Source organism: Microtus pennsylvanicus, chromosome 7 (assembly GCF_037038515.1).
Source record: "Microtus pennsylvanicus isolate mMicPen1 chromosome 7, mMicPen1.hap1, whole genome shotgun sequence".
Lineage (NCBI taxonomy): Eukaryota > Metazoa > Chordata > Mammalia > Rodentia > Cricetidae > Microtus > Microtus pennsylvanicus.
In genome coordinates, this window is record NC_134585.1 from 38,524,755 (window position 1) to 38,545,120 (window position 20,366).

Genomic DNA, 20,366 nt, shown 5'->3' on the forward strand with positions numbered 1-20,366 from the left:
GTCTTCATGCAATTTTAACAGTGGCGTGTCTAATTATATGTAAAAATCACAGTGATTAGTCCATTTGTCAAAACACTGTTCCCCGGCACAAATGCAATTTGCCCGTGGTAAGCCATGTATATTCAAGACGAGAACAAACGCTTCTAGTCAGAAAAGGAGCAGGCTTTAACTCATCTTTCCATATGAAAAACATTAATAAATGGTTTTGGAAGGGCAGGAAATTGTAGTAGCAGTTCATATTTCATTTGATCTTTGGAGGAGGGAGAGAGGAGAAAGGAGTCAGAGAACCGGAGTGGGAGGGGCGACCAGAGCCATGGTCTGTTAGCATTCTATAAGAAAAAAGAAAAAAAAAGACGGTGTCCAGATGGGATTTAAGCTACAGAGATCTCCTCTGCCCAGAAAGATCAATCAGGGTAAATGAGTTCTCCATGTATTATTACCTAAGGGTAGAGAAAATAGAAGATGAGATTTCCCCCACCCCTGCTTGTTTGACCTTGCTGCATAAATATGGCATAAAAAATGTGTGGAATTTGACAGTGATTTTCCCCCCCCCACTGATCAAACCTGAAATTTTAACACTTGGAGAAATAAAAACATTGGCATACATGACACTTTTTCCCCCATTTTTCATCTTATTAGTTCTCACAGACATTAACTATACAAGTAACCATAGGTTAATGAATCTGATTCGCATCCGACCTAAATGCTTTCTGTTCCATTAAAACAAACACTCTACCTTCATTGCCACACTCAAGAAAGGCAGTGTTCAAAGTGGCTAGAAAATCAATTTAAGCTGCATTTGAGCTTTACCAAGAGCTCTCTGACACTTACATTGGCAAGAGTTATGCTTTCCAAATATGTGATCCACCTTTATAAGCAACTCAAAACCCTGCAAGTTGCGTCACTGTCTTCAGGTAAGAATAAATGACCCCTATCAATCCATTTTCACCACGCCTGGTACTGACACAAGGAGAGAAGAAATGAAATAGAGATTGGTAAACAGCAGCGATTGTGGGACCTGAGTTATTTTAACCTGCATTTTGCATACATAAGAGAAAAATAAACTTATTTGTTTCTTCTTTCCTCTGCGTCTTACAAACCTGAGATGACTGTTTGCAAAACAGAGTTCAACCTCTTGATGTGTCTGCCTCCTGTGCTCACTATATTGCTTAATGCCACAGAACTTCTGTGATTGCTTATTGCAGAAGATGGGGAAGATGAATGGCCTTAAGAACATGCACTGCTTTAACCCAGCAGACCTTCATAAAAATCATTTCCAGACACGAATATTATGGAAAACAAATAATAAAAAAAACCCTAACCACCATAATATCTTGTTGCTTTAGAGTAATAAAGAGCTAAAGCAAGCCAGTGCCTCTCTCTCCTTTTTCTTTTTGTAAATAGACTTTATATCTTTGCTTTACATCATGGCTTGGGAACGAGAACATGATGAGTTGTTGAGCTTAAGACACTTCAAAAATAGACATAGGAAGCTCTTCACCCTCCTTTATTTGCCTGTAGAATCTGAATTTACCAAGACAAATGGTGTCGCGCTACACGTCCCACCGAAGGAGAGCAGTTGTATGAAGACAGCTGCAGAACCCCCAGGTCTGAGTAGACACCAGGACAGTGTTCATAGCTTTAGTTTTCCTAACCAACCTTCACCCGCCAATTGTTTGCAGCCTCAACAGACTCCAAGTCCACCCTTGTCTTATCATTTCTCTGAAAGGTGTCTCTTTGCTCAAGTTTCCATAAAAGCGAGAATTCAGGGCCATCTCTGGAACAGTACTCATTCTCTGGGTAGCTCACTTACACGCAAAGTACACATAAATATAAACTCTCTTTTTTTGTTATTTTTTTGTTAGAAGGGTATATTCTAATTACAAACACATGGCAATATTATTTTCCCTCTACACACACACAGATCTTCAAAATATTCCACTCATGAATGCATTTTTTTTTTGTTTTGGCATGGAGGTGCCTGGTCAGATAAGTTGCAGAGTTATACGCAGCCTCAGGAATTTCTCAGGAGGTTGCCCTGCTCTTCAAAAGTTTATTTTTAAAATTCCCATCAGAGCAGTGACAGTTCTACACTTGGCTTTGGTTGATCTTCCTCGCGCTTTTTTTTCTCCACGTTCCTCTATTACCTGTTTGTATCCTGCCTACTATTCCCTTTTCCCTTTTAACGTCACATATCTAGCCACCTTCTGCCGTATACCTTTTTTCAACTTCTTTTCCTTTGTCATCTTGCCAATTCTAGCTTGTCTTTTTTTTGCATTTTGTGCTTTATGTTATTTTTTTTAAAAGAAAATAAACTGTCATTTTTATTTTACATACCAATCCAAGTTCCACTCCTTCCCCTCCTCTCATTCCCTCCACCTCCCTCACATTCCACCCCAGAGATCCACTCCTCAGAGAGGGTAAAGCACATTGCTTTGGGGAAGGTCCAAGGCCCTCCCTACTATATATAGGCTGAGCAAGGTATCCATCCAAAGAGAATGGGTTCCCCAAAAGCCAGTACAAGCAGTAGGGATAAATCCTGGTGCTGCTGCCAGAGGCCTTGCAGTCTGCCCCAGCCATACAACTGTCACCCACATTCAGAGGGTCTAGTTTGGACCTATGCTGGTTCCTTCCCTGTCTGGTTGGAGCTGGTGAGCTCCTATCAGTTCAGGTAAACTGTTTCAGTGGGTGAACCCTTTGTGATCTTGACATGTATGCTCATTTTCTCACTCCTCCCACTCTTCAACTGGACTATGGAGAAGAGAGAGAGCTTAACACAGTGATTTGCCTGGAAGATTTCCTGTTCATGGTGGGCAGCACTTTCTGTCCCATCAATTTGCACACCCTGCACTACTCCTCTTCGCCCAGAAGCCCAAAGTCTCCATCCCTGTTTTAAGTGCATGTAAGGTTCAGCCAGCTTGCTCAGCTAGTGTCCTCACACTGAATGTGAGTGGCTCTGGTGCTGAGGTACTTAATACAATTATGTTTATTCTTTTGTTGTTTTATCACAGGCACTGTGATTGCACCTGAATCTACTGTTGTTTAAGCCAGTAACCAAGGCTTCATAGTTACTGGCCTGCTTCTCAGGCAGTGGCCTGGTGGGACTTCTGCATACCCCCTTATCAGCCTCCTGCCACTGCCACCAAATGTGACTAAATCTCTATCATTCTATTTACCAATATTGACCCAGAAGTTGGAGGCTGGGGTGAAAACCTGCTATCTCAGAGAGGTTGAGAAACAACAAGCTGACCTTTCCTTTTCGCCAGTGTCTCAGAAGGAGAGCATATCTCCTGTGACTCCAAACCAAAAGGATTGCCACACTCAAAGTCCCTCCCTACTACTTCTGGTGTTATTTCTTTCTTTCTTTTTTTTCTCCATGCATTATTTTTATTGAGAAAAGGAAAAAAAAAGTTTCCCCCTCCTCCCAGCTTCCCATTTCCCTCCCCCTCCTCCCACCCTTCTCTCCCTCTCCCCACTCCTCCCCCCCTCCCTTTCCAGTCCAATGAGCAGTCAGGGTTCCCTGCCCTGTGGAAAGTCCAAGGTCCTCCCCGCTCCGTCCATGTCTAGAAAGGTGAACATCCAAACTGGCTAGACTCCCACAAAGCCAGAACATGAAGTAGGATCAAAACCCCGTGCCATTGTCCTTGGCTTCTCATCATCCCTCATTGTTCGCCATGTTCAGAGAGTCTGGTTTTATCCCATGATTTTTCAGTCACAGTCCAGCTGGCCTTGGTGAGCTCCCAATAGATCAGCCCCACTGTCTCAGTGGGTGGGTGCACCCCTCGTGGTCCTGACTTCCTATATCCATTTTCTGGACTTCCTCCGACTCTCTATGATTACTTTCTGTCAACTAGTTTCTGGCTCTGCCTCCCTGTCCAAGGTTGATTTTTATTGAATTAATGCAAATGCAAACTCAGGGTTCATATGTGATCATATATCCCACGAAATTCCTTGTCAATTTATTGGTATCTATGCATAGACATAACTGAGAAGCAGAAAATCTAAAACTCTACATACCTGCAAGGCTGAAATGGGTCTATTTTTATAGATCCTATTTTGATTATGGTAATTTTGTCCTTGTTGAACATTTTAAAAATGCAGATGGGAAGAAAGAAAAAGGGCTGGTGCTTAGAAAATTCCTAAACTAGGCTGCTGGTGGTGGCACACACCTTTAATCCCAGCACTCGGGGGGCAAAGACAGGCAGATCTTTGTGAGTTTGAGGCCAGCCTGCTCTGCAAGAGCTACTTCCAGGATAGGCTCCAAAGCTACAGAGAAACCCTGTCTCAAAAAAAAAAAAGAAGATTCTTAAAATAGAAATAAGGTAAATGTTTCTTTACTGTGACGCTGGAGAATATGTTTAACAAGCCCACTCATTGGCTATATAATTATCTAGAAGAATGTGTTTTTAATTGGATCAATATTTAATATTCTGTATTTTTAGTTTTAGTTAGCCTAAGCTTATTTATGGAGACAGTATGATGTTTTTATATACTCATACACTGTATAAAAGTAAATAAAAATGTTTGGCTTATTTATCATTTTAAACAGTTCTCGAGATCCTCTCTTACAGCTATTTTGAAACATATACTATGTTGTTAAGTTATATTATTTTGTTAAGTTATTGTATATGTATAGTTCTGTGTAATAGTTTACCAAATCTTATTCCTCCTAGTTAGCATCACACACACACACACACACACACACACACACACACACACACACACACACACTCCAGTCCCTCCCATTTCCTTGCATTCCCCAGCCTCTGCTAAGAGCCATTTTACTCTTTACTCCTATGAAATCAATTTTCAAAGAGTCCCAGTATAAATAAAGTTAGGGAGGTATTTTCTTTTTGATTCCTGGCTTATTTAATGTAGCAATTTAATGTGAAAACAGTGCTACAAATGACAGAATTTTGTTCTTTTTGATTGTTAAATAGTGTTTTGGGGGTGGTGGGGTGAGCCTTGAGATATGGCCTTGCAAAATAGTCTCCTACTGTCTCTATATACAGTATTTTCTTTCTTCATTAATCAGTTGATTATTTTGCTTAGTGGGTAGCACTGTGATGAGCGTGAAAATGCAGATGTCTCTTTAATGTACTGATTTAAATTACTTGGATAAATATCCACAATTGGATTGCTAGACCATACAATAGTTCTACATTGAATATTTTTACAGGGATTTACTAATTTACTTTGTATGAAACAATGTGTAGATGTTCCTTTCTCCAAGTCCTTGCTAGTATGTTATCTTTAGGGTTTTGTTAATAGCTATGCTAATTGTAGTAGTCTTAAACTATTTTATAAGATTCAGTCAGCTGAATCTTATCTCTACCACTTTAGGTCATCTGCTAGTGATTTGTTTGAAGAATTGGGTATTTGTTTTGTATTATTCTATCTTGGGCTTTATCATAGGATATCAGTTAGCAGAAAGCCTGCCTAGAAAACACAGGCAGGTCTTCTGTCATTCCCAAGCCCGTGGCTACTCTAGTTGGTGAAATATTAGGGGATGCTCTAAGCTCAGGGTGTTTGCAGCTGAGCCTGCAACAGTCTAGAATCCTTTAATCACCAAGGTTAGTTTTATGATGGGTTGTAATGTATATGGCCATTGAGGTCTTCCTGTTATTATGGTCTCAAGGCCTATAAAGTTAGGCACAGGGATACGGGCCACAGTAATGTGAACCAGAACGTGTGCTTGTTTCTCCACCACTTTGAGATAGCACTGGGTACCAGTACAAGTTCAGAGACTTGGTGGATAATGACCTGGATAATGGCACTGTGTGACTCTTGCCTCTGCTGTTTTACTGAGATAGTCTTAACATTAGGCTCCTGGGCAAAGGTCTACTCTTTCTTCCCTCTTTTGCCCTAGGTAGAAATTACCTCTTTGCTGTGCTGTCTAATGATAGAGGAAGGGATGGTGCAGATAATTTGAAATTGTCCTTCCTGTCCTCTTCAATATGTCATTTTTATTATTATACTACATCCAGGTTCTCTGCTGTTCTATCTGCCCTCTTTGTTCAAATGTAGGTATTGTCATATGTGGATTCATATTCAAGTTAATGTTTATGTGGATCTATACAGAGGTGAGAGTCCTTTCCCATCACGTTTCTCTGCTTTTCCCCAAAATTACTAATCAGTCTTGTCTCTAACCTAATGAATCTTGTATAAGCATTTTTTCAGTGTTAATCCACCCTCTCTCAAATTCTCTTAGAGCTAGAATTACTTTCATGCTGGTTCCTTCACTGATAACTTAAAAAAAGAATTTTGACACATGATGGTTATACTTATATAAAAATCATGACTTTCAAAAGGTAACTTAGATACTGACATTGGGTTATCTTGCCATATCCTGTCTCATGCATTGTCTCTGAGGGAAATCTAGATTTGAAGGGCCTTGATGCTTATATGATTTTAGGGCCCTTTAGTACAAAAGAATAGAAATGTATATATGTTATTTATAAAGTAAATATCTGTTAAAGGACCAAGAAAGTTACAACAAATCACATGACAAATCATAGGGCCAGGTCTCTTTCCTAAATATTTTTAGCCAGGAATGACTGGAGGAATTGCTTATATGAAGCTACTCCATGGTTGCAATGTGCTTTTCTCTTTCTAGGGTGACTACAGCTTATAGGTTACAAAAATGACATATGCAAAGGTGAAGGCACCTTAAGTTATGTATAAGAGCAGAACAAATCAGCCCTGATGCCTAAAGATGAAATGTCAACAAGTAAGGGGCTGTGGGCTAGACTAAGAGAAATAAACTAAAAGAATATTTCATGCTGGACAACCAGATAACAGTATGATCTCTCAGATCAAGGCTGAATAAGATCACATGTATAGTAAGAGATTCTGTTGCTGTTAATACACAGTCAGTGTAGCATCTGTCAATAAAAAGATCTGTGAAGCATGTACTATGTAGCAGTACATACATGTAATCGTGGCACTGGATTTGGGGGAGATGAATGCAGAAGGATATAGAGTTTGAGGCTAGCTGAGAGACATGGAGGCACTGTCTGAAAATGAAAATATTTGTATGAGTCCAGGAAAATCCCTTATGTCTTGGGTTAGACATAAATAGAGGTAGAAGAAGGATAGAAGGATAGCAGGAATGACCACACATGGGCTCTTCCTCACTGTAATCTGGGACTTGAGGTCCTGTCAAATCTGACAGGAAGCTGGTGACCATTAGATTGAATGTGAAATAGAAGGCTTAAGGTGGGGCATATATTTTAATATGTAAACCTTAATGGAAATCACTGGAACATGCATGGTTTTTATTAATGGGAAGTAAATAGAGGTCCTACAGATAAGTTTGGCCAGAGTGACAGAAGAAAATAAAATCCTTTTATACTTGAATTTAATACAGTTCAAACTGATTTTAGTGAGAGGACTGTATGGATAAATGTCTAAGTCCTAAATTAATTAACACAAGTTGAGAGATAGGGAGTGCTATAAAATCACATGTGCATTAACAGTTTGCTAGAAACAAGGTTGCATTTTCCTGTCTCCCTTAAAACAGGGGCTGTGTACAGTTGAGATGTTTGGGGGCCCATTTTATCTCCTGTATCTATATACTATATCATATTCTTTTTCTTGATTGTTTCACACATGATATGAGATTTTCTTCTGTATGCTGTGATTACCATTGGTTAATAAAGGACTGATTTGGACCTATAGCAGGACAGAACAGAGCTAGGCAGGGAAAACTAAACTGAATGCTGGGAGAAAGAAGGGTGGAGTCAGAGAGAAGCCATATTAGCCCTACTGGAGCCACATGGAACTTTAGCTGGTAAGTCACAGCCACATGGTGATACACATATTAATAGAAATGGGTTAAATTAAGATGTAAGAGTTAGCCAATAAGAAGCTAGAGCTAATGGGCCAAGCAGTGATCTAAATAATATAGTTTCTGTGTGATTAGTTCAGGGCTGAGCAGCTGGGAACCAACATGAGGTGCCTACTTCAACACACATGACCAGTATATACCTCCGAAGGGTTATTTAAATCCTCTTTACAGATTTTATAGAATGGTTCTGTGGGGGATAAGCTGGGGCTATATCATCCTTATGGCCTGTGGTCTCTTAAACCCTAATTACTTCAGAATTTCCCACAAAGTCAGTGTCTTGTGCTGGTCCCTCAGAGAGGTCTCACAACTACTTGTTCAACAAAAATGGCCCTGATCCCTCTCCCTTGAATATCCAGTGGTCTCAGCAAGTAACTAGCAGAGTTCTGAATGTCATTGGCACATCTTCTATTGCATTTGGGGGAATCTTTCAACACACGGGAAAACAACCTCTTCTCTTTGAAGACCCTTCTGTAGTTTGGGCACTTTCAGAAGCAGTGTAACGCAAGGACCAAAGCTTTCCATGTGCAGAGAACCTGCTGAGCCTGCTAACCAAAATCAACCTGGTGTACTCCTACAAAGGACAATTCCCACATGCGTTTCACAGAACCTTTCCACAGGTAAAATGAAATGAAACTAAGGGTTAAATACATCTGAGAATGTTATTTGCCTAAATGCATACCAATAAAATGTTCAACAATAGGCTATTTCCTCCTCTTGGTACTTAGAAGTGTGGTTGAGTCTGTTGAGATTGATGAGGGGGTAATCTGGGCTGGATAATATCTAGAGGATCCCAGTGGGCACTGTTGAGCGACATGACTCTATGAAATGAGGTGAAGGTAAGAAAATCATTTGTGGGGCTTTGTGACTTGTTATAGAATTAAAAAAAAGGCTGAGACACAGTGTCCTCACTCTCCTCTGTGAGGGGACAGTGATCAGCATGTCAGGTTAAATGGTTCCTACTTCATTTTGACGCGCTAAATGAATTTCACTATATGCTTCACAAATGGAGAAACCCAGCTTCTTCTGAACACACACAAAAAAATCACAAATACACGTATCTCATAAGGTAATAGGGAGGATATCCTTGAAAGATCAGAAGAAACCAAAGTTAACTTCTAGTCATATAGGTCACTGAAAATAATGTTTGTTCCTTAATGTAAGAAACATATATTTTTGTGGAGATTGAATAATTAAATAAAACAACAATGTGAGCTGCACTTCCTAGGTTGAAAAACACTGATATATCTATTTTCTTCCTTCGTTTGGTGCCCCTGGCTACATCTTGCCTGTTACCACTTTTAGAAGTAGAGTTTTATTAGAACACAGCCATGTCCACTCATTAACATAGTGTCCATGACTGTTTTTCAGCTATAAGAAGGGAACCGAATGCTGGCAAAGCAAAGTATAAAATATTTATTTTTTGGCCCTTTACGGAAAGCATTTTTTGAACTATTACCACAGCACATGAATGTGTGATGGCTCATCTTGATTATCAAGTCAACACACCTGAGAAAGGAGAACGAAAATCTCTACCAAAGAAGTGGTTTCATTAGGGTGGTCCATGGTGTCATTTTCTTCATAGCTGATTAATGTAGACAGTTCCAGCTTATTGTGGGTGGTACCATTCCTAGACAGTACCTGGGTGGTATAAGAAAGGTACTGAAGGGCTGGAGAGATGGCTCAGAGATTAAGAGCACTGACTGCTCTTCTAAAGGTCCTGAGTTCAATTCCCAGCAACCACATGGTGGCTCACAACCATCTGTAATGAGATCTGGCACTCTCTTCTGGTCTGCAGGCAGACACGGAGGCAGAACGTTGTATACATAATAAATAAATAATACAATAAATAAATCTAAAAAAAAGGAAAGGTACTGAATATGTGATTGGAAGCAAGCCAGTGAGCAGCATTCTCTTATGGCCTCTGCTTCAATTCCTGCCTTGAGCTCCTATCTGATATCCCTCAATTATAACTATAACCTGGGAGATGAAATAAAACCCTTCCTCCCTGATTTTTCTTTTGGTGGTGATGTTTACCAAAGCGACAGAAACCGAATTAAATCAGAAGATCGTGTGTGTTAATAGTGAATCAAATCCATCAGGGCAGTCAGTGCCACAGAAAGCAGACCCATCCACATGCAGGAGTTACTGACTTCAGTGTGTGACAAAACACACTCATAAATGCATAGCTTCTGGTGGGATTACCATTAAAGCCTAAAGTTAGTGTCGATAATTCTTTAGCATATGTCAGTGATAAAGTTTTGAAGGCGGTGGTTATGCAACACGTACTCCTGAACCTGATGCTTCTTTTAAATTATTGTTTAACCTATTTTAGAACACCTGGTGCAGAAAGGAGAAAGTGATTTAAACATTATCTGTTTAATTTGCTAACCTTCCTGTGCCCTTTTAGAAACAGCTTGTTCAAGGTCCATGGAGACTCGGATGCTCAGAATAACTCTTCTGTATCACTTTCTAAACTGAATTTCACTACATGCAATTTGGACTTCTCTAAAAGGAGCAACCACAGGGGCTTGGAAATTCTAGCACAGATTTATAGTGGAATGAAAAAGGTTGGACACTGTCCAGAATCATGCAATGGTGCTCAAAGCTGAATGACATTTTCTGAGGAATGTTGTTGAGGTCCAGATACCCTTAGCACTGTTCTACCTGAAATTTGTCTTCTTGAAAGTGGACTGCCTTGACAGATAGTACGTGGACAGCACTTTATATTATTGAACTAATTCAACCATGCTAGGAAATTCTTTGGCAAGTTCGCTTAGAAGTTTACATTGCAACTTTTGAATGGACCCTGGCATCTGATACTAATTTCATTCATTGCCCAACTCCTGTTTATGGCATACTTCTGTAAGAGTATCTTTTATTATGTCACCTTAGGTTTTAGGCTTGGGGGGGAGGTTAGTCCTTGAAGGGAACTAAGGGTTCATTTTCTCTTCTCTCTCTTTGGTTCTGTGATGTTAGGAAGCAAGCAGCTTGGCCTCCTGCTTGTTACCTGCTGTTATTTGCTGGCTTTCCATAGGTTTCAGAGCATGAAGTTCAAATAAGAGTGGAAGGAACCTCCAAGATACTTACTACTGTTATAGAGGCAAAAACACAGAGGAAAGGAAGCCCTGGCTTAACCTGTGATATAAATGTGGAGTTGAGATTCAACTTGGCAAAGTGAGAATGGAGCTAGCTTTTAGCCTCCAGCATTGGTTGTGTGAAGACCTTGTCAGGCTCAGGACTTTCCCAGAGTGAGTGGGTTTCTGTTAGCAGGAGGTGGTAGTCACAGGGGTGGAACTTTGATTTCTAATTTGGTTCATGTTTCTCTTGATGGATCAAAGTTGCTCACAGCTTCATTGGTGATCATATTCTTATATTTGACTTTTGTTATTTTGTTTTATTTTTATTTTTTATGTAAATATGATGTGTATGTGTGGTGAATGGTAAGTTGTGTGTCTATATACTTATATGTATGTACTTGTTAGTATTAGTGTGTGCATATGTATGCATACACACACATGTAGGCCAATGGTTGGCATCATCTTTGGTCACTCTTTTTTTTTTTTGAGACAAAGGCTCTCACTGACTCTGAAGCTTATTGATTTATTTAGACTGCCTAGCTAATGAACTTTGTAGATCTGCCCATGTCCTCTTGATCTAACTCTCAGCATTGCCATTACAAGAATACATTGACATCTCAGTTTGTTATGTAGGTGCTGGAGATCTGGACTGAAGTCCTTATTCCTGGGCTACAGATACATAACTGAATGACATTTCCCTTGCTGCCAATCTTCTTTGATGTTATTGCAAGAATTCTCTATTTATGGTTGGTATTATGCTTTTACACATAAGAAGGAAGGGTGAAAGACACTATTCTTATTCCTAGTGTTCTTTCCATAATCATAACTATGTGTTCTTTAAAAATTATTTTTAAGAATTTCAAACATTTCATTTTGATCATAATTTACCCCCTCCCCAACTCTTACAAGTGTTGTTCTTATAGTAAATTTTTGATTGTCTAAAACTTTTATTGATCCTACTGAGAAAGTACTTTACTTAATTTGAGACTCTCTAATTCCAGTGTACTATGGTATTATGGTATCCAGGAGGAAAGTTTGAATGGAAATCATCATAGTCATGAACCAACATGGTCTAAATGCAATAAAGCAAGAAGTAGTTTGTTAGTGGAGACTGCTCTTTCATTTCTCAGCCACCCACCCAAATTATCACAAAGAAACTATATTAATGACAATACTGTTTAGTTTATTAGCTCAGGTTTCTAATTAACTAACTTTTACATCTTAAATTAATCCATTTCTATTAATCTATGTATCACCAGGAGGTTGTGGCCTACCATTAAGATTCTGGCATTTTCTTCTCCTTTGGCAGCTACATGGTATCCCTTTGACTGAACCTACTCTTTCTATATATTGCTTCCTGCTTGGCTATATTCTGTCCTGCATAGGCCAAAGCAACTTTATTCGTTAATCAATAAAAACAACACTATACAGAAGGACATCCTGTAGTAGGGGCCGTTTGTTCATTCCCTGCTGCCCAGAACTGAAATAATCAAGCAAAAACTCTATTAATTAAATCACTGCTTGGCCAATCTCTTAAGAGTATTGCTAGCTAACTCTTATATTTAAATTAACCCATTTCTGTTATTTTATATTTTATCATGAGGCTCATGGCCTACTGGCAGGGTTCCAGCTGGCTGCTCACATCTTTTTACTCTGGTGGCTCCTTGGCTTCTCATTGATTTCTAATCTATCTCTCTCTCTCTCTCTCTCTCTCTCTCTCTCTCTCTCTCTCTCTCTCTCTCTATCTCTTCCAACCTGGCTATATTCTGTTAAGCCATTGGTTTAAAGCAGCTTCTTTATTCACCAATGATATACAGAGGGGAATCCCACATCAATAGCCCACATTATCTCCCCTTTTCTGTCTAAATAAAAATGAAGGTTTTAACTTTAACATAGTAAAATTACAGATATCAAAACAGGTATTAAGAATTACAGTTATAATATTTAGTCTATTTGTATCTGGCAAAACTAGAGAAAATATTTTATAATTTATTTTATCTTTGTGTGTCTAAAGTTTTATATCTAACTTATCTTTTATCATAAGGGAAACTATAACTATAACTATTTGTCTCCAGCTGCATCAAAGACTCCAGAGGGATATAATATTACCTAAGTAAACAGGGAGTACATTGTAAGCAACTTCCAAAAGTCTAGAATTGACTGAGACATCTTGCTTCCTGATCAGTCACTCAAAGTTCTTTTGTAACATTGGGGCATCCATTTTCAGCATATAGGCCCATAGTATCTGGCAGACTTTTCCATGAAGCAGGACATTTGAAAGACTGTTTTGTCTATATTGGCGGTTTGTCAGTCACTTTCTTCTGTGTCTTTTAGAATTTCTGGTAGTTTCTTCTGTGAAGTAGGAACCCTGAAGAACTATTCCATCTTTTGAAAATTAAGCAGTCATTTTTCTGTGAGTCCTGCATGTCCAGTTCACACAGCATACCATCAAGCAGTCTAGGTGAGAGCAGTTTCTTGCCTGAATTACTAGCCTTGTCACATTGAAAGCAAATTCCATGAGTTTCTTCAATGCCCATCAGCCTCTTTGAAGTATTTGGTGTTGCCAGAAAGAGTCATGACTCACTGTTGAGAAAAGTCTAAGCTCTTATAACATATTAAATGCCATATTCAGTAGGTCTTTTAAAGTTTTGAAGAATACCTATCCATCTGAAATTTATCTCTGTACATCTAGAAAACTTAACTAACCTGGCTACAGTTTGACTATTATAGATGAAGATTAATCTGTATTTGTTAATTATATATTACATTCTCCAATGAGCTACACAAACACATACCTTAAACAAGACTAGAAATACATATAAAATGTGTAACAAAATCAACCTCAAATTTGTATCTATAGATCTAGATCTATACCAATGCAAAGTATTTATCTCTATATCATATTCCCCTTATTATTTTTTTTTAGAAATTGAATGTGACCATTAATCAACCCCTTTTAAATAAAAATAGACATTTATAAACAGTAATTTTGGGAATTTGGGCATTTTTTCTCCAAATTACTTCCTACTGTTTGTTGGGTGAAGTATTTTTAGGGTTTATAGAGACCTTTCAGGGGTCTTGCTCCATCAAACCACATTAGCCTAGAAGGAAGCCACAGGTTTTCATCTTCTGTAGAAACAAATGCAAAACTTCTTTTCCAAAGTAACATATCCTTTGACTCAAATTTTGAAGTTAAGATACATCTAAAATGTATATTTTGGTTTGCTCAGCAGGTTTTACAATGAAATGTCTGTCTGTAGTTAGCTCATTCACAGCTAAAACATTTAACACAGTAATGTACATAATCCAGATTCTTTGTGTTTTTTCCATCTTTGCATGACTTTTTTCCTCGATGATTATTTAATGTTTATTTTATTATCTTTGCTTCTTTTTTTTAAACCTACATTTTCTTTTTTTAAAATATTTATTTATTTATTATGTATACAACATTCTGTCTGTATGTATGCCTCCACGCCAGAAGAGGGCCCCAGACCTCATTACAGATGGTTGTGAGCCACCATGTGGTTGCTGAGAATTGAACTCAGGACCTTTGGAAGAGCAGGCAATGCTCTTAACCTCTGAGTCATCTCTCCAGTCCTATCTTTGCTTCTTTAATTGATGACTGTCTGTACTCTTTCTTCTCTCAAGCCCATGTACATTTATCCAACACTGTGACCTATTCAGAGGTCTTTTTCATCTGAATCTGCCTAATTGTGTATCTGTAATCATTTTCTAACCAGGAGCTCCTTTTAAAAAAAAATGATAAGCAGGTGTGCCTGGGACCAACTCTATGGCCCTGGCTGTTTACTCTGCATAGTCCAACATGAAGAAGGCATATTCACCTGCTCTGTGAGCCATGCTCATTGCCCCAGCTCCAAAGATGTAGTGCATCCATGTCACCATTAAGCAATTTGTAACACACTTCTCACAGACCCCATTTAAATGCTCCATAATAGGTCCAGCGTGAACCAGGAAGTTGGTTCTTAAAGGGACTGTACGGTTTTTGCTGATAATGTGGAGTCAGGAAGCCTTCTCTTAAAGGAGCTGCAACTCTTCTCGCTGCCAGCAAACAGAGCCTATTTAAAAAAATATGGCTACCAAGAAGCTGTGTTTGGCTCCCATTTTTGTAGACCTAGAAGCCCTCTTTTTCTTTTTAAGATTTTCTAGGTCTTAGGTGGATTCATGCCACAGATGGCGTCATTTTGTGAACAGAGACTGCTTATTCATTTACCAACACTGCAGACCCGGATAATTACACAGAAGCTATATTAATTACAATACTGCTTGGCCAATGACTCGGGTGTATGTTTAGCTATCTCTTTAATTAACCCATTTCTATTAATTTGTGTATTACCAAGAATCTGTGGCTTACTGGGTAAGTTTCTGGCATATTCAACCTTTGGCAGCTTTATGGCATCTCCTGACTCCACCTACTCTCTCTCTATTTCTCTTCCAGCATGACTATATTCTGCCCTGCCATAGGCCAAAACAGTTTTTTTTTTTTATTAACCAATGGTAATAAAACAATTCACAGCACACAGAGGGGAATCTCACATCAGTAGTTTATAGACATTGAGTGCTGTTAATTAAGATAGAAGGTATATTGTTCATAGCATATCAAAAATATTTTGCTCATAGGCACAGAGTAAAAGGCTCATAATGATCTAAAAAGACTTAGTGCCTGCCCAGATTATATAACATTCAAGTTGGTTTCTATGAGGCAGTGGCTGTTTTTAGAGAATCAGAAATGTTTAAGAAAGGTCAGAATACATAATGTGGATCATAGGAGACCAATAGGCATTGTTGCTGTATAGCACACACAGGTGCTAGCCTGTATAACACATTGAAAGCTCCTGGCCTCTTGAATAGTTCTCTTCTTTTTTGTCACATACATCTTACTTAGTTACTGGTTTGCTTTCAGACAATGTTTGTTGAAATAAACATACGTGGTATAAATAATTATGGCATTACTTTTCTTATCCTATTGGGATGATGATGAAATCCTTGTTTGTGAATATCTATTGAATAAGCAAGATTGAAATGAATGTGACATTCTTTAATTCAAGCAAATCAGTTTTATTTAGTCAATATTGACTTGACTTATTCATCTCATCTCAGAATAGCAATATCCCCAAATAAAAATAACCCTAATTTAAGCTCTCTCAACTGAGGATGATGATACTGGTAGTCATAATGAATAGAGGTGGAAGAGAAGCAGCTTGGCTTCTGCCTACCTTCTTTCTCATTGGCAAGTTCACTTATCCAGCTGCTGCTCCATCTCTTTGCTGATCAAAACCCACCTTCACTGCTCTCTCAAGACTCATGAAGAAGACCAGATGCTCTTTGAGAATCCCTCAGGCCTCCAGGGCCAAGTTGGTCTTGCCAAGTGGCCCATCCTCACAGACTGAGCAACTCACAGGATCTTGGGTTTTCTAGTGTGAGCCACTGTTGGTCCTCTTCAAATAAATACTCATTCTCTCGGTTTTTTTCTGTAGAGAATCTTGACCAATACAATTTGTCATTACTCTTCCCACTCAATTTCACTCTCTTTGTTCCTTAGTACTTTACCTGTTGCACTTGTGTTATATTAAATGTCAAATGCTGGTTTGCTACAAATATATCAATCAAGCAAGGTACTTAGACACAGTGAATCAGAAGGGATTATTATTTCCTTGTCCACTAAAATCAATTCTTATTATTGTCATTCTGATTTTGTAATCAAAATTTGATCTAAACATTACCATACAGGTTTATAGTTTTGTCCCTTGTCTTTGCTCCTTATTCCCCCCCTCCCCGTCTTCTCTCTGTGTGTGTCTCTGTCTGTCTGTCTCTTTCTCTTTTACTTTATCCCTTCTCCCCTCTGTGTTATAATGATCACTTTCAGATCCCATATTCACACACTGTTTCCAGTCCTCTTTTTTATTTTTATTATTTATTTATTTGGCTTTACAAGACCAGATTTCTCTACATAATCCTGGATTTCCTGGAACTCCCTCTTTAGACCAGGATTACATTAGAACGTAGAAATCTGTCTGCCTCTGCCTTCCAAGTGCTGAGATTAAAGTCATGAGCTTCAGTGCCTGGTGGAGTGTCTTTTTAAAAAATTCAAACATACAGGTATCAAAAGCTATAATGACTACTGTACTAGTTAGGGTTTCTATTGCTGCTAAGAAGCACCATGTTCAAAAAGAAGCTTGAGGAGAAAAGGGTTTATTTCACTTCCACAACATTTTCATTATCTAAAGGAGGCAGGACAGGAACTTAAGCAAAGCAGGAACCTAGAGGCAGGAGGTGATGCATAGGCCATGGGGAAGTGCTGCTTACTGGCTTGATCTTCATGTCTTATTCAATCACCAGCCTATGTATGGCAGCATCCACAACGAGTTAGTCCCTCCACCATCAATCACTAGTTAAGAAAATGCCTTACAGGCTTGTGTATAGCCTGATGTTATGTAAGCATGTTCTTAATTGGGTTCCTTCCTCTCAGATGACTTTAGCTTGTGTCAAGTTGACATAAAACTATCCAGTGCAGACTCGGTCACGTTGAGCCATGTCTGGGCCTCCACAGCTGCCCCTCACCTCCTGCCTCCCGACCATGGATCCCCGCAAAGTGAGCGAGCTTTGGGCCTTCGTGAAGATGTGTAAGCAGGATCCGAGCGTCCTGCACACCGAGGAAATCCGTTTCCTGAGGGAGTGGGTGGAGAGCATGGGAGGTAAAGCACCACCTGCTACTCACAAAACTAAATCAGAAGAAAATGTCAAGGAAGAAAAAAAGAGATGATAAGACAGAGGAAAGCATAAAGACGGATGAACCATCAAGTGAGGAGAGTCATCTAGAAATTGACAATGAAGGTGTAATTGAGCCAGACACTGATGCCCCTCAAGAGATGGGAGATAAAAATGCAGAGATAACTGAGGAGATGATGGATCAAGCAAATGAAAAGAAGGGGGCTGCCATTGAAGCCCTAAATGATGGTGAGCTGCAGAAAGCAATTGACTTGTTCACTGATGCCATCAAGCTAAATCCTCGCTTGGCTATTCTGTATGCCGAGAGCCAGTGTGTTCGTCAAATTACAGAAGCCAAATGCTGCTATCCGAGACTGTGACAGAGCCATTGAAATAAACCCTGATTCAGCTCAGCCATACAAGTGGCGAGGGAAATCACACAGACTCTTGGGTCACTGGGAAGAAGCAGCTCATGATCTAGCCCTTGCCTGTAAACTGGATTATGATGAGGATGCCAGTGCAATGCTGAAAGAGGTTCAACCTCGGGCTCAAAAAATTGTTGAACATCAGAGAAAATATGAGCGAAAACGTGAAGAGCAAGAGATAAAAGAAAGAATAGAAAGGGTGAAGAAGGCTCGAGAAGAATATGAAAGAGCCCAAAGGGAAGAAGAAGCCAGAAGGCAGTCTGGGGCTCAATATGGCTCTTTTCCAGGTGGTTTTCCTGGGGGAATGCCTGGTAATTTTCCTGGAGGAATGCCTGGACTCAATGAAATCCTCAGTGACCTCGAGGTTCTTGCAGCAATGCAGGATCCAGAAGTCATGGTGGCTTTCCAAGATGTGGCCCAGAACCCAGCAAATATGTCAAAATATCAGAACAACCCAAAGGTTATGAATCTCATCAGTAAATTGTCAGCCAAGTTTGGAGGTCAAGCGTAATGTCAAACAGAGCCCTTGCTGAATGAAGAGCAGCTTAGCTCACTTACTGGATGTTGCAATAATACAAACCAGTGTACCTCTGACCTCATCAGGAGAGCTGGGGTGCTTTGAAGACTATCCCTACCCTTCTGCATCAAATGCGGCTGAAGCATTTTACAGTGGTTTGCCATTAGGGTCTTTATTCAGATAATGTTTTCCTACTAGGAATTATAAACATTTTTCAACCTTAAACATATTTTTTAAAAATTTAGGGGGTATTAATTCCTCCATTTTTCTTTACTAATCTTTTTTGAGTTTTTCCTTTGAATTACTGGGCAAGGAAGCTGAATATGGTCGACTTACTGCTCTCATGAATGGAAATAAAGATTTGTTAGTGGGAAGAAAAACAAACAAACAAACAAACAAAACAACAACAACAAAACCTATCCAGTGCAGATATAGAGTAGACATAGTAGTTTGGGGAGTCCCTCCTTTTCTATTTTACAGTTTTAAGTACTTTCCTTGATTCTAGTCTTAGTTCATCAAGATTCTATTCATTTCCTTCCAAGATGCAATTTTAAAGCAAATCTCTGGCATATTATCATTCTATCTTTAAATACTTGAACACATAACAATAAACGGTGCACCATTTTTAAAAAGCTGGGTAAAATAAAATTTATCAGCCTTCCTTATTCTTTGTATTTTTTTATAAATTATTTCGACAGTTTGGAATTTCTGTGTGTAGATGGTGATGCACTTTCATTAACTCAATTGATTGTAATCCTGCTCTAAACCAATTCTAAGCAATAAATACATTGTCATAGTTCAGGCAGAAAAGAGAAATGACCTAAGTTATTCTTTAATTAGAGAAGGCAAATAAGAAAGTTGTTAAAAATTTATTACAGTGTAGAGAGCAAGTGTCTGTAGAGTGTTTTCTGATGAGTTCTTTCTTTTCTTTACAATGTATACAGATGTTTAGTATTATGATGTCATTATTAACTGCTTGTTAGCTTGTCTTGTGGAAACATAGAAATGGATAAATATATTTTTATATGTATTTTGTTCATTTTCCTTTACTTGAATTAGTACAGTCTATGCTGATTGTACTCTGTGTTGATTTTAACCCTGATATCATAATTTCTCAGTGGACTGCAGAAATTTGGGAATGTGATCAGTACTGTGCAAATTAAACTCTCTCAGGTTGATTCATTTAGGACATATTAGCAAAGCAGAGAGTGATTTTAATGAAGATATAATTAACTTTAGAAAACCTGATTTTTTTCCATGCAGAGAAAGTCTACGGAATTGCAAAGAAATAAAAAAAACATTTCCTTCATTTGTACTCTTATTGTAGATCTAAATGGAGTTTTATAAGAAAATGAATTAAAACCAACAAAGTAAAAAGTCACAAATGCATCAACAGAATTAACAATGTGTAATTATATTTCTCCCATACTTACAAAGGCACTTGATTGAAACTTGGCGCTGTTTAAACTTTCCCAAGTCAGGTGCAGACACATAGTTATTGTCAGGGAGTCTCTTGTTACTATGCTTATTGTTGTGTACTGTCCCAAAGCAAATCAGTATTTTCCAGTGTGCACATCGCCTAAGTAATGACTTTGAGCATGTGGGTTTTAGGTATTTTTATTTTCATTACCCAGTAGACAATGTTCCTGACTTTTGTTGTTTTTAGGATTTGGAGTCATGCCATATGCAAGCTAAGACTGATGCTGACCTGATGCCTATGCCATTGTAATGCCATCAGCTAGGATCACACCAAGGGCTATATGGTTTTCAAT

At 38.7% G+C, this 20,366-nt stretch overlaps 1 pseudogene; it reads left to right on the forward strand.

Moving 5' to 3' along the window:
• Positions 1 to 17,479: 17,479 nt before the first annotated feature.
• Positions 17,480 to 18,963, forward strand: LOC142853711 (hsc70-interacting protein pseudogene; annotated as a pseudogene).
• The last annotated feature ends 1,403 nt before the right edge of the window (positions 18,964 to 20,366 follow it).